The sequence below is a fragment of the Eretmochelys imbricata genome, chromosome 1 (genome assembly GCF_965152235.1).
Source record: "Eretmochelys imbricata isolate rEreImb1 chromosome 1, rEreImb1.hap1, whole genome shotgun sequence".
In the NCBI taxonomy this organism is placed as follows: Eukaryota; Metazoa; Chordata; order Testudines; family Cheloniidae; genus Eretmochelys; species Eretmochelys imbricata.
The window spans coordinates 124913857-124927568 of NC_135572.1; the positions used below are offsets into that span (position 1 = coordinate 124913857).

The 13712-nt window shown below is 46.6% G+C and overlaps 1 non-coding gene across 1 annotated transcript; it reads right to left on the reverse strand.

The window, feature by feature from the left end:
* Positions 1–13517: 13517 nt before the first annotated feature.
* LOC144259767 (U5 spliceosomal RNA) lies at positions 13518–13633 on the reverse strand. Its single transcript, XR_013344904.1, has one exon. It is a non-coding gene; the product is annotated as a U5 spliceosomal RNA (small nuclear RNA).
* Positions 13634–13712: the final 79 nt, after the last annotated feature.

Consider the following 13712-nt stretch of genomic DNA (forward strand, 5'->3'; position numbering starts at 1 on the left):
AGTTTTTTGTAAGACCTCTTCCTAATAACACACACAACCAGAATTGGGCATATAGTGTTTGCGTTGAAAGAGCAGTGGTATCATTTTTATGACTGTTGCATACCCAGTAAATCAGCTCAAGATAGTACATGTAGGAGACAGAGCATGAGTCAGTCAGACTTCTGTGCAAGTTGATTTTTGTCCCTTAACCCATCTCCCAGGCACTTGGGCTGAGTTCAAGCTGGGGTACAAGAGTCTGCTCCTAGCTATGACCCCAGTGATGCTGGAACAGTTTTTATAGTGGGGGTTCTGATGGCAGAAACCATGTATTTGGGTTGTTATTACAACTTCAAGCCAGTACCCCTTGTTCCAGCACCTCTGTATGACCCCCATGGTATATTGAACAACTGCCGCTTCTCTTAGTGGGCTTTTCCCCATAGTACTTGAATAACGGGAGAATTGTTGATGGCTTATTTAACAGATTTTGTTCAGTGCAGGAGACACTATGCCACATGTAGGCATCAGTACGGTCAAAATAAAAGCCAGCCTGAAACTTCAACCAAAACTTGAAATGAACCTGTTTTATGGCTTAAAAATGCCAACTGTATTTTTTTAATCCCACATCTGGAAGCGGTAATGCTGGAAATAGCATGAGAGTTCCTGTGTACTTGTTCGATTTTCTGCCCAGCTTTGCATACCCATAAAATTTCAATAAGTATTAGGGATGTGAAAAATCCATTATTTCTGGATTATTCTGGATACCAATTACAGTTCTTTCCTGTCACCCAACGAATACTAATTGGGAAAATCAATGACATCTATGTCAAGAACAGCACAAAGATTGACGAGTTCTAAGTAATAATGATTCCAACATACAATGTAACATATACAGCAGCCTATAAGTGGTTATATATTGTCAACTACTACTGGATGTCAGTGTAGCAAGTGATTGTATTTTATTGGGGTAGTTTTACAACAGCCAGATTGCCAACTCCAAAGGTTCAAAAATCATGAGCCAAACCCCAAAAGTCATGACATTCTTTTAAAAAGATTATATTGTGTGTTTGGTCTGTCATTTCATTTTTGAACTCCCTCTGTCCATCCCCAGTGTGTGTGTGAGACAGTGTTGCAATCGCTCCTAAAAGTAGTAAAAAGATTATGGCCTTGCTGCCAGAGTTCTTATCTCCACATCTGCCCATCCCCTAACCCCATCAATTCTGCCCCCCACCTCCTATAAATTCTTCCTTGCCCCCCAACTTCCTATTATTCTGCCCCGCCCCTGCCTCACCTTGGCTCCTCCTGGGGTTCTTCAGCCTCTCTCCCAGGCCCAGCAGGACAGCACAGAGGAATCCCCTCTTCACCTTCCAGGCTGAGGGGACAGCTCCAGGGGCTCTTCACCTCCTTCTGCCCCATCCCAGGCCATGTGCTGAAGAGAGGGAAGGGGAGGAGCAGAGGAACTGTCCCCATTGCTCACAGGAGGGGAGAGGGGAAGGTGGGAGCAGAGACACCCTGAGCTGGTGGGCTCTTTAGCTCCCTCTAGGGTTGCCAAGCCTTCAGGATTGTCCTGGAGTCTCCAGAAATTAAAGATGAATCTTTAATGAAAGGTTATGTCATAGGATGAAACCTCCAGGAATATGTCCAACCAGAAATGGCAACCCTAGCTTCCTCCTCCACCGACCCTTCTGTGAGAGAGAATGATGACCCTGCATGTTCACAGACGGAATGGGGTCTGTACTGCAGCAGGGTGCCAGGACGGTAGGAGAAGGCTAAGGAGAAAAGCAGCAAGGAATAGGAGTGCAGACCGTGGCTGCTGATTAGAGGGTCCCTGAGCTGGAACTCAGAGTACAGGGTGGGCCCTGGTTCCACTACCAGACTGGGGATGTGGCACAGGCCAGGCAGAGGACAGTGGACTGCCTGGGGCAATTTGTCCTGGAAAGATTTTGATACCCCAGCAGGGGAAACCATATAGTGACCTGGCCAGAGGGCTAAGTCACAAAGAGGAGACTGCAGTTCCTGGAGTGAGAGGGGGGCTGTAGGGTGAGAGGATGATGGAAAAGACATGGCTGGGGGTGGGGAGGCAAAGCATCTGGCAGAGCTAATCCCAGGATGGCCAGAAGAGGGTGCCACTAGCAGCGAGGGGACCCCGTGACACACAGCTACTTCATATCTTGGCCACGAGGGCCTAGAGAAGCTCCCATTTTCCACCAATTGCACTGTAGCATGGAATCAAGTATTGCTCACAGCATTGCCATAGTGGCTTGCTGCTTCTGGTGAGCCACAACAAAGAATTAAAGCAGTAAAAACTCTCTCACTATGTTAAGCTCTCCATGTAACAAGCTGTACAGAAGACATTTGCAGTGCACCACAAGTAGGTTGGTCCTACTAGTCCTAGGAACAATGTTGCATATTCCTGAGTGCCATCAATGGCACCTTAACTATTTTCAGAGCTCTCTTTTATGGAGCACTCCTTTGACAACAGATGTCTCATCTCACAGTGGATCTCTCTGGGATGACTGGCCCTTTGAGCACTAGCTTCTGGCCAGCCTCCTCTTTGTGATCTTCACAGGAGAACTTGGAGATTACCCTTTCACCAGACCTCTATCTCAGGAGGAGGAGAGGATCTTCTTGTCACAGTTCAAGGTACCCACTCTAGGCTTCCAGTTCCCCAGCTGTTTCCTCTCTTGGAGGGAGACCCTCATCTTTCCTCCTTCTGCCAGAGAAATTTCCAGGCTGAACGGTTCCCTGTCTTTACTGTGTTATTCCTAGAAAAAGACAGTCTGCCTAGCCAGGCCTGCTTCACTTCTCTCCTCGCCTCAGAGACAGTACATAGTGTAATTGCCACAGGTATACATTACCACACAAGCTCTTTCTAAGGAAGCACATTTCATTCTTAAGGTAAAAGCATTACAGAGAAAACATATTAAAAACAATACAAGAACCTACATGCATGCTAATAAGCTTATCAGTGATCACTCCAACTGCAGCATGTGCTCTGGCAGGAACAGTCTTTCAGCTTTCACCTGGGGGTTTTCCTTTGGTTTCTAATTCATCACTTTTCTCAGAACAAAAATCCAGTCTTATGAGCTAAACTGCTTCCAACCCTTCCCTAAGGTTTGGGGCCTCTGTGGACCAGAGGTCCCGTCTGTTTGCTGGATCAGGAAGAAAGCCCTGAGCCCACTTAAATTCAAGCTATGTAACCAAAAGTCCTTCCTTTGTCTGTTGTCCCTGAGGGCAGGGTGGGGGTTGGAATCTCAGGAGGAGTAACAACCTGAGTGAATATGCCTAAACACCTCCTGCTGTTTTTAGTTCCGGGAGGCCCCCCTTAAAATTACATACAATCCCTGGCCCATAAGGATACATACATCATTCATTTACTACAATGGACTCCAAAGATATTGAACTTAATTCAATCGGGTTCACCCAGGATATTGCTGGAAATTGTCATAATTGTCACATTTCTCTCCCAGGCTGGCTGTCTCTGGGGTAAGCTGTCCTTTTAAGAATAAAGCCTGCAGGAACAGGTGCTCTGCTTTGGATGCTTTGATTGCAAAGCTGATGCTGCCATTTTAATGCATGGTGCTAGTTTTCCTTTGCTTCTCCTGAGACAGCCAATGTGATTACTAGGCACATTCCCACACAGCTCTGAAGCCCTGGACCAGCTTGGAGTGAGTACCACCTCCATACTACAAGTCACATTTCCTTGGCAAAGGCTTTATGGAAACCACTGGACTCAGAGGATCATGTGATGGATTTTTTGTGTTCCAAGCTCCTCATCCAGCTACAGGATTGAAATGGTGAAGTGGCAGGGATGTGGCTCTGGGAGACAATAATCCCTTATCCCATTTTGTGCTTTGCTCCCTGCACACACTCTAAAGCCACAGGAGTCAGAGGCCACTCAGGGAGCACTTGTATGTGTTCCCTTTATATGCCTCTGAGTTTTTACTCCCTCTCTTGAAGGGCTGACATTGCCCTTTAAAGAATGGGTGCCTCTACTGACCCTTTCTTGGTGTAGGTCCTTCCTGCTATCTTGCTAACTCTCGATCTCACGGGGAACTCCAGTGGAGCTCTTTGAGTTGAACATGCCCCTCTGATACTTTTTCAACCTCCTCATGACTTTGAGTGGATCTTGGGGGATACTTTCTTTCCTCTGATTAGCCCTTTATCCTGAGAGATGGAAAGGATGTTCTCTCATGCTGGGTTTCTCTGAGGGATAACCTACTATCCTAGACTCAGCACATCCTGGATTCAGGACAGGACATGGGATGAAAATGGCTTTACTGGTGCTGATGGATGATGATCTGCTGTGAATGGATAGAGGGCAGATATTCATTCTCATCCTCCTGGACCTCTGCAGCATTCAATGTTGTTGAGTATGAGATACTGCTGTCCCACCTGGGAGAGTGGCAGAGGTCCAGGGGACTATGGCAGAATGGTTTAAGTCCTTCCTGGAAGGACACATTCAATGACTAGTGATAGGAAACTGTACCACCACTAAAGCCCTCATTTGTGGAATTCCACAAGGATCAATTCTCTCTCCAGTCCTATTTAACTTCTACAAGCAGGCGAACTGGTCAGATGATTTACAGGGAGCAATATTCAGATGATACACAGATTTACCTGACCATCACCACGTATGTCCACACCGCTACCACCAACATGACCCAGTGCTTGCATGAGATCAGCTCTTGGATGAAGAACAGCTGGGTGAAAGTGAGCCCAATGAAGACAGAGATACATCTGGTGGGTAGAGGAAAGTACTTTGAAGAGCTTGCAGCTGTTGCTTGAAGATACACCCTCACAATTGGTCAATTCACTCCAGAGTTTAGGAGTGCTCCTGGGTTCCTCACTGATGCTAAGCTCTCACATAGTAACATGCAGAAGTAATGCTTTCTACCCTTTCCGTTTGGCTAGGAAACTCCGTCCCAAACAATGACCTTGCCTTGATTATTCACACCTTTTGGCTGGACTACGGCAATGCAATATACCTGGGCGTGAAGCCACCGGTCTTTAGGAAACTCCAGCTAGTACAGAATGCAGTAGTGCTTCTCCACAGCAACACAGACTACTGCAAGAACTTCAGTCCTGTCCTTCATTCTCTACACTGGCTTCCCTGAGAATATTGAGTCAAGGCAGTTTTTATCTTCAAGACACTCAAAGGCCTGGGTCCAAGGTATTTAAACAATCGCCTAAAGCTCCAGATAGAGACCATGGTCAACAGCACCGTTCCTCAGGCGGAATGGAGCTCTCTACCATAAGAATAAAGCGTGTCTGTGCATGAGGCAGAGCTTTCTCAGAGGCTGTAGAAAGAACTCCCACAGGAAGTAAGGACTATTACAGACCTCCCCACCTTCTCCTCAAGTGTGAGGCACACTTTTTCAACCTTGCCTTCCCTATCGAACCCAGAACCGTGTGTACATTAAAGAAGAAAACAAACCTAAAACCCAAACCCTACCAAACCACAACACTATGCTGCACATACAATTCTTCCCCTGGGATTAGAGAGATAGAACAGCCCACTTGTGACAGTTGTTAGTCATGCTGCTTAATGCACTACTTGAAGGTGTTTAGATACTAAAGTGAGGAGGGCAGTATAAAAACCGGTATAGGCTAGAACAGAGCTGCTGTGTAAGAAGGGAGAGTCCCACTTCACTCTGACTGCAGAGCTCCTCAGCAAGCTACAAAGCTCCGGAAAACAAAAGGTCAAGTTGATGCTACTCTCTTAGGCCTAGTGATTACTTTATCTTAGGAGTGAGTGACCTGCCCTCCTCCTCCCCCTCTTTGGTTCTCTCCTCTAAGGGCTTGTCTACACTTGAAACACTACAGTGGCACAGCTGCAGCACTTCAGTGTAGACTGTAACAAGAAGGGTTCTCCCGTCAGTGTAGTTAAGCCGCCTACCTGGGAGACAGTAGCTAGGTCAACAGAGGACTTATTCTATCAACCTAGTGCTATGTACACTGGGGATTAGGATGGTTTAAGAATGTCACTCAGGGGTGTGGATTTTTCATATCCCTGAGCGACGTTGCTGGGTCGACTTAACTTTTGAGTGTAGACCTGGCCCAAGTCCATCAGCTCTAGTACAGTGCCTCAGTGCACAGAATACCTTAATTACCAGAACTAGGCCAAGTCAAATGTTAACTATCAAAGTCAATTTATTTGCTTATATGATGTAGCAACAGTAACTGCCGTCAATGGATATTGACCCCTGCCAATGGATGTTGACCCCTGCCATCTCCAGCTCTCTTTTACCAAGTCTGGCTACTTGAAAGAACATTGTCCCAATAATGACACAGAGAAGTAACCCTATGTCAAGGTTCCTTCCCCACTCTGAACTCTAGGGTACAGATGTGGGGACCTGCATGAAAACCCCCTAAGCTTATTTTTACCAGCTTAGGTTAAAACTTTCCCAAGGTACAAACTATTTTACCTTTTGCCCTTGGACTTTATTGCTGCCACCACCAAGCGTCTAACAAATATATAACGGGGAAAGAGCCTGCCTGGAAACGTCTTTCTCCCCAAAATCCCAAACCCTACACCCCCTTTCCTGGGGAAGGCTTGATAAAAATCCTCACCAATTTGCATAGGTGAACACAGACCCAAACCCTTGGATTTTAAGAACAAATGAAAAAGCAATCAGGTTCTTAAAAGAAGAATTTTAATTGAAGAAAAAAAGTAAAAGAATCACCTCTTTAAAATCAGGATGGTTAATACCTTACAGGGTAATCAGATTCAAAACAGAGAATCCCTCTAGGCAAAACCTTAAGATACAAAAAGACACAAAAACAGGAATATCCATTCCCTTCAGCGCAACTTATTTTATCAGCCATTTAAAGAAAACAGAATCTAACACATCTCTAGCTAGATTACTTACTAAGTTCTAAGACTCCATTCCTGTTCTGTCCCCGGCAAAAGCCTCACCCAGACAGACACAGACCCTTTGATGTTCTCCCTCTTCCCAGCTTTTGAAAGTATCTTGTCTCCTCATTGGTCATTTTGGTCAGGTGCCAGCGAGGTTATCCTAGCTTCTTAACCCTTTACAGGTAAAAAGGATTTTTCCTCTGGCCAGGAGGGATTTTAAAGGTGTTTACCCTTCCCTTTATATTTATGACAGCGTGTTTGCGTAATTGTCTCCCCTGCAGTTGCTGGAGGGTTCTGGTCATCGATCTGTTTTCTAATACTGGAATGGGTAGGGCACCAGCTGTACCGACCGCTCAGAGGCAAGCGTGAAAGGACCTTCAACTGCTGGGCGCAATGAGCTCTAGCACCGATGGGTCCCAAAAAACAGTCCAACAACTACCTCCAAATACCCTCTCCCTTTGGCCCCCAAATACCCTTCCCCTTTGGCCCCTCTCCCTAAGAGCCAGAGGCACCTGCCGGGGGGTGAGGTGGGGAGTCCTGAAGGTGCTTACCTGGGGCAGCTCCCAGGAAGCATCCGGCAGGTCCCTCTGGCTCCTAGGGGTGGGAGAGCGTAGCTGCGGGGAAGCAGGAGGAGCGACCGCTCCCCCACTGATCACATCAAAAGTGGCACCTTAGGCGCTGATTCCCTGGGTGCTCCAGCCCTGGAGCACCCACGGGGAAAATTTGGTGGGTGCAGAGCCCCCACTGGCAGCTCCCTGCCCGGCCCCAGCTCACCTCCGCTCCGCCTCCTCCCATGAACACACCGCCTCGCTCTGTTTCTCCGCCCCCCACCCCCTGCTTCCCACGAATCAGCTGTTTCGTGGGCAGTCGGGGAGGACTGAGAAGCAGACCGTGGCTTCACACTCAGGCCGAGGGTGGCGGAGGTGAGCTGGGGTGGGGAGCGGTTCCCCTGCACACACACCCCGGTTACCTCTGCCTCCCTGGGCCTGAGCGGGAAGCCGCCGCTTGCTTCTCAGCCTGGCCCGGCTTCCCGCGCGAACAGCTGATTTGCGGGTAGCCCCGGGGTGGGGGGGGGCGGAGAAGCAGAGCGGGGCAGCACGTTCAGGAGAAGAGGCGGAGGCAGAGCGGAGGTGAGGTGAGCTGGGGCCGGGGCTGGGGTGGGGAGCTGCCGGTGGGTGCTCTGCATCCACCAAATTTTCCCCTTGGGTGCTCCAGGGCTGGACACCCGTGGAGTCGGCGCCTAAGGCGCCACTTTTGGCCGGTTAAATTTAGACGCCCTTTTAGAACCGGTTGTCCCTCGCGGAACAACCAGTTCTAACAGGGCTTCTAAATTTAACAACCGGTTCTAATGAACCGGTGCAAACCAGCTCCAGCTCACCACTGCTCTCACCCATCTTTCTGCATTTTCTGTTTCTACTTTCCTTTCCCAAAATAAGCAAACAGAAAATAACAAACTGGTAACCTTCACTTTGACTGTTTTCAGCCACCACACTTAAAGTCTCACTTAAAATCTCTACACCACAATCTGAAGTGCAAATCTCACTCAGATCAACAAGCTGTGCATTTCACTCTGCTCGCTGTGCCACTGTGATGGGGTGTGATGTTATTAATATGAACTGTGACCATACAGATGATTGTTGCAACCAAGGTCATATAGTGGCACCAAATCTTGTACAAAGGAGATCAGGTAAGGTGCCTATGAAAAGGTTATGATTTGCTGGTTATAATTATGCTGTTTGTATGTGTGTATCATTTTTGTATTTGAAGTTACAAATATTGGCTATGTACTTGTATCTTGGCATGTAGCCATTAATGCCATGAGGTGGTGTGCCTCAGTTTCCCCGTCTACACAGCAGACCAGGTGTCTTATGGTTTCTCTGTTATGACAAGCTTCAAACCTGTTTACAGGTATTAGCTGAGAAGCAGCATTACCATAGGGCTTCTTAACACAGAGTATGCTCTTATTTGCCACTCCTAGCATGTCCAAAGTGTGGGCGAAGAGCTGTTCGGCGGCGGGGGAGGGGCAGGAACGTGGCATGCTTGGGGGAAGAGGCGGGGGAGGGAGAAGCTTGGCTGCCAGTGGAGCCTGCCCTGCTGCAGCAGGAGCTGGCAGAACCAAGCTTCTGCCCCCGCAGGAGAGAGCAGTGGGCGGGGGGCAGAGAAGAGCAGGCCGGGCCAGGGCCCCTTTAAAGTGTGGGCCTAGCGCCATGGTGTCACTGGTACTGACTCCAGCTAGTTCCCCGCAGCTCCCCAGCCTTGCATCCCAGAACTATACAGAAGCCTGACCAGTGTAAGTTCACCACTCCCTCAGTGTGGGGTGGACACACACTAGCCTTTGTAAACTGAGCTGAGATTTTCCAAGCACTTCAACCAAACCAGAGTGTTTTAGGTAAAATATAAAACAGGTTTATTAACTATAGAAAGAGAGATTTTAAGTGATTATAAGTCGCAAGCACAGAGATCAAAGTTGGTTACTAAAGGAATAAAAATAAATTCACAGTCTATGTTCTACAAATGAAGCAGGATTTGAATCAAGCAGTGTCTCACCCTGACAGACAGAACAAACAGGTTACAGATCTCCAATATATGGGCTGGAACTTGCCTTCCAGGCCTGGCCCACCCTTCCCCAGTTCAAAGTGTTTGTCCTCCAGACATTTCTTCCAGGTGCTGTGTTGGGGGGAAGAGAGGCCAAATAATGATGTCACTTCCCCTCTTTTATATTTTCTTCCAGCTTGTTGAAAAGATCTTTTGCTGTGATGTGGGGAACAGGCAGTCCCCACTGGTCAAGCAGTCTCTATTGTATATGTGCTCTCTCTGAGAAGTTTCTGGGATGGCTGTTGTTTTGAGAGTGGATTCCCTTTAATGGACCATCAGCACCTCTGGCTGGTCCTTTGTTGCAGTTAGAAGATTGGCTATGGGCGTCTCCCAACCTCAAAACATATTTAAGTAACACACACATAGCAAAACTTCATCACTTTACATACAATGATACCACATACAATCTAACAGGATATTAATGTTCAACAGATCAAGACTTCTAAAATTATACCTCACAAGGCAAACTTTGTATAAAACATGACATAATTATATGACAGTAGTGAATATGGGGATTCCAGGGTGCTACTCTGAGATACAGTGTGTTACATATACCTAACACAAGCATTGCAAACCCCAGAAATTCACAGTCAAAGACTGTTTGGATGTCTTAACTATTGCATTTCCATATCTTATAGCAGTGGTTCTCAAATTGTGGGTTAGGACCCCAAAGTGGGTCACAACCCTTTTTTAATGGGGTTGCCAGGGCTGGCGTTAGACTTGCTGGGGCCCGGGGATGAAGTCAAAAGTCCGAGCCCCACTGCCCAGGACTGTAGCCAAAGCCTGACCGCTTCAGCCTGGGGCACTGGGGCTCAGGTTACAGTCTCCACTTGCCCAGGGATGAAGCCCTCAAGCTTTGGGTTTGCCCCACCCCCGGGGGGCGGGGCTTGGGCTTCAGCTTTGGTCCCCCTTCCTGGGGTTGAGTAGCAATTTTTGTTGTCAGAAGGGGGTCACAATGCAATGAAGTTTGAGCAACCCTGCCTTATAGCATGGAAACAGGACCATCAATCCTCCTAAACATTTCTTTTTAAAAACTACCCATTACACCACATCTATTAAAGAGTTGCTTCTTTGCCACTTTTCGCTTAGCTAGACAGTGTCTGAGACAAGAACATTCAGGACAAAAAAAGGTCTCACACAGCAGCATAATTTATTAAGGGACCCTTTTTAATTACTTTTAACTCAGACAGATTTACCTGTAAAATTTCAGAAAATCCATTCATAATTCAAAGAGTAAGTGGTGCAATGGGGAGGAAAATAAAGTGTTTTCTTCACGCACAATAAAATGGTTGAATCCTTGCTCTAAGTGCAAAACTCAAATCAGCTTTAACTATGGAGCCGTGATGGATGATAACTAACAAAATAGAAACGTTTCACTCAGATATACAGACATAAAGCATCTTTCTGTGTCCATCAACTCACTCTTTGATCCCCTTATAGCTCCTTGTCTTGATTCTGTCAGCTCTGTAACTTCCTGTTATTGAATGCTTCAAAAACTCACCAACTCCTCCTGAGTTCCTTTTTGTCCAATATTTCTACCTCCACTATTAATTGCTTTAACTCAGACATTTTTTGCAACCAAAGCCAGAAATCTTGAAGACATCCCGGACTTCTTTCTTCCCACAGCTTCTTCATCTGTAAATCTGCTTATCATGACCTCTGCAGTACTACCAGAATTCATCCTTACCTTGACCCTTGCTCTGTTGAAATACTTTGTCATTGCTTAATCGCTTGCTGATTAGTTTCCTGTTATTCCTTCTTTTATAGTTGTTTTAAATCCTTAGGGCCCATTTGTGATCTCACTCATAGCAATTTAAATAGGAGTATCTCCATTGACATCACCAGTGTTACTCCAGAGAGGAGAATTCATGCCCTTTACTTTTAAATTTGAAACTATCCAGACTGCTGTAGCCAGATTTGCTCTAGCATGCAGGAACCTAGCTGTCCATTTCTAATGCACTTATCCCAGTAGTGTCTGAGAGCCATATAACTCTCTTCTTACTCTTCTCTCTTCCATCAACTTGCCTTCCTATGAAGTCTCTGAATCAAATTTAACTTTGTCATCCTGATTTTTAAAACTCTCCACAGACTCTACTTCATCCTATATCTCTGACTTCATATCCCTGTGCTCACCTATACAGTCACTTTCTCCTTTGCCGTCTGTCTCCTCTTCCCCTAGAGATTTCTCAGTTTCAAATCTTACTTTAAAAAAAGTCCTGTTTGCTTTTGTGCTTGATGTACCCTGCACTACCCTCCCCATTGTTGGGTTCACCTGCTTTCCATCATAGTGTGACAGGGCATTTAAACCCCCCACTAGTGACAAATTAGTTAAAGGGTTACTGTGGGCAAGGCTGGCCCCGCTTCTCCACCCCTGTCAATCATGTCAGGGGTGGAATAAGAGTTGAAAAGCCAGTTGTTCCAAACAGTTGTTGGGCAGTTCTGGGAGAAAGCAGACAGCAGCTCCTGAGAGGGGCTCCTGGAAAGCTTCAGAGAAACTGCCCTCGAGAAGCTCACCCACTGATCTCCCCTGTGCCTACAAGCAGAAAACAGACTCCGATATACTGGACAGGCAGCACAGGTTCAGCAAGCCTCAGGTGAGCAGTTGGTACCACTATCCTCTACCCCTTCCGGGAGCAGGGAATCCTGGATTGTACTGAAAGGACTTAGAGAGTGGGAGCCAGGAGCCCCATCCCCTTCAAACGCAGTCAGACTGTTTGCCTCAGTTTTGCATCACAGAGACTCCTGTTTATGCAGATTGGGGGGTGGGGGCTATGGGTTTTGCAGCACTCAGATAGCAGAAGATACTCGTCAGTAACCCAAGAACTGTGACACACAGTAACTTGTATCCTTACTGCTTTTAAACATTTTTCTAATTTCCACTTTCTGCCACTGATAGCAGGGGTGAAAGTAACATTAAGCACTTACCAATATGGGTCCCAGCTCTGGGACCCTGGAAGGGGCGGGGCCTCAGGCGGAAGAGGCGGGGTGGGGGGCTTCAGCCTCTCCCAGCCAGCCCATTCACGCTGCCTGGCCTGCGCTGCCTGGGGTTCCGGCTGCTGCCACAATAGCAGCAGCGATGGCCGGGAGCCCCGGGGCCTTTTAAATCGCTGGCCCTGGGGCAGCTGCCCCTTTTGCTCCCACCCCCGCCCATCAGTGGCGGCCCGCAGGGAGGCAATGACCTTAAAATGCTGCTGCAGCAGTGCTTTAACATCGGCTGTGTACGGGCCGGTACCGGCAGCCACTTCTTACTGGTACGCCGTACCAGCCCGTACCGGCCTACTTTCACCCCTGGCTGCTAGTCTCCTTACCGAGCTTCAGAAAAGTACTATGTCTCCGGAGCATTTTGTAACCTCTGTATAAAGGAAGCTATATAAAAATAAATTGCATTGTATTATAACAGTGAAGTAGAAGCACTTTTAGAAATGTGCTTTTAAATTACAATAACAGAAGCTCTAAATAACTCCTTAAGATCACCTCCTTGATCTGGGGACTAGACATTAAATGTATTTTTTGAATAGGGGAGCTTAATCGTAGAATCATAATGTGTTCACTCCATGGCATGCAGCTGATATCGCAGTGTCTCTAGGAATGATGAGAAACAAATTTGTAACTAGCATGGTGGTTGCTAAACTCGACTGTTGAATCAAACTAGTTGTCAGTACATGTCATTCACCCATTATCTGTATATAGGTTGTCTATTTATATAGTAAGCTCTTAAAGCATGGGACCTTCACTTCCTATGTCTGTACAATAACTGGATAAATGATGATAACCTACATCCTAAATGTAGAAATTGTAGAAGTTGGAGATGGGAAAAGAAATATCAGGTCATCAAGTTCTTCTCCTTGAAATGGAGGATGGAAATGCTGTTAGATGATAAAGGTGATCATAATTAATAGAAAAAATAATATAGATTAGCTCTTGTACAGTCCTTTTCATCCTTACATCTTAAAATGCTGCAAAAAGTTTGTTAAATATTATTACTTTGTGTGCTGCTAGACTTCCTTTCGTCATTCCTTGCATGTACATTAATCATGAGGCAATACAGTGTCTCATTCTTACATGGTTTTTCACAACAAGAGGGAGCAGCCTCACTGAAGTGAAGCCTCAAAAAATTGGGTAGAAACTCATAAATGTTCCTCTCCACGGAAATCTTTAGTAAAAGGTGAAAGATTTATATGATCTGAAGAGAAACCAGAGTATGCATGTTAGGCAGCTCCACTAACCTGAGGAACTTTTGTTCTTCCTCCTCTCATGAAGCTGGGTGTCACTTGATCTGAGA